We start from the raw sequence: 1505 nt of genomic DNA, 5'->3' as shown, positions 1-1505 counted from the left end.
TTGGAGCAAACAATTTTAGGCTGAAACCTCAATTAGTTGCTTTGATGCAACAAAACTGCAAGTTTCATGGACTTCCATCTGAAGATCCTTATCAGTTTTTAACTGAGTTCTTGCAAATTTGTGAGAGTGTTAAGACAAATGGAGTAGATCCTGAAGTCTACAGGCTCATACTTTTCCTTTTTGCTGTAAGAGACAGAGCTAGAACATGGTTGGACTCACAACCTAAAGATAGCCTGGACTCCTAGGATAAGCTGGTCACGACCTTCTTGGATAAATTCTTTCCTCCTCAAAAGTTGAGCAAGCTTAGAGTGGATGTTCAGACCTTCAAGCAAAAAGATGGTGAATCCCTCTATGAAGCTTGGGAAAGATACAAGCAGATGACCAAAAAGTGTCCTTCTGACATGTTTTCAGAATGGACCATATTAGATATATTCTATTATGGCCTATCTGAGTATTCGAAAATGTCACTGGACCATTCTGCAGGTGGATCCATTCACCTAAAGAAAACGCCTGCAGAAGCTCAAGAACTTATTGACATGGTTGCAAATAACCAATTCATGTACACTTTTGAGAGGAAATCCGTGAATAATGGGACACCTCAGAGGAAGGGAGTTCTTGAAATTGATGCTCTGAATGCCATATTGGCTCAGAACAAAGTGTTGACTCAGCAAGTCAACATGATTTTTCAAAGTCTGAATGGATGGCAAAATGCATCCAACAGTACTAAAGAGGCAGCTTCTGAAGAAGCTTATGATCCTGAGAACCCTGCAATAGCAGAGGTAAATGAGATGGGTGAACCTTATGGAAACACCTATAATTCATCATGGAGAAATCATCCAAATTTCTTATGGAAGGATCAACAAAAGCCTCAACAAGGCTTTAATAATGGTGGAAGAAACAGGCTAAGCAATAACAAGCCTTTTCCATCATCTTCTCAGCAACAGACAGAGAATTTTGAGCAGAGCCCCTCTAATTTAGCAAATTTAGTCTCTGATCTATCTAAAGCCACCTTAAGTTTCATGAGTGAAACAAGGTCCTCCATCAGAAATTTGGAGTCACAAGTGGGCCAGCTGAGTAAGAAAGTCACTGAAACTCCTCCCAGTATTCTCCCAAGCAATATAGAAGAAAATCCAAAAGGAGAGTGCAAGGCCATTGATGTAATCAATATGGCCGAATGCACAAGGGAGGAGAAGGACAAAAATCCTAGTGAGGAAGACCTCCTGGGATGTCTCTCAAACAAGAAGGAGTTCCCTATTGAGGACCTAAAGGAATCTGAGGCTCATATAGAGACCATAGAGATTCCATTAAATTTCCTTCTGCCATTCATGAGCTCTGAAGATTATTCTTCCTCTGAAAAGGATGAAGATGTAACTGGAGAGCAAGTAGCTCAATATCTAGGAGCTATCATGAAGTTGAATGCCAAGTTATTTGGTAATGAGACTTGGGAAGGTGAACCTCCCTTGCTCATTAGTGAACTAGATACATGGGTTCAGAAAACTTTACCT

The 1505-nt window shown here is 40.4% G+C and overlaps 1 non-coding gene across 1 annotated transcript; it reads right to left on the bottom strand.

Annotated features, from left to right (window-relative positions):
- Positions 1 to 299: 299 nt before the first annotated feature.
- LOC127746843 (small nucleolar RNA R71) lies at positions 300 to 403 on the bottom strand. The gene has a single exon (XR_008008655.1). It is a non-coding gene; the product is annotated as a small nucleolar RNA R71 (small nucleolar RNA).
- Positions 404 to 1505: the final 1102 nt, after the last annotated feature.

The sequence above is a fragment of the Arachis duranensis genome, chromosome 4 (assembly GCF_000817695.3).
Source record: "Arachis duranensis cultivar V14167 chromosome 4, aradu.V14167.gnm2.J7QH, whole genome shotgun sequence".
Classification (NCBI taxonomy): Eukaryota; Viridiplantae; Streptophyta; class Magnoliopsida; order Fabales; family Fabaceae; genus Arachis; species Arachis duranensis.
Note: the sequence above shows the minus strand (reverse complement) of the source record. Positions and strands in the feature narration are given on the sequence as shown.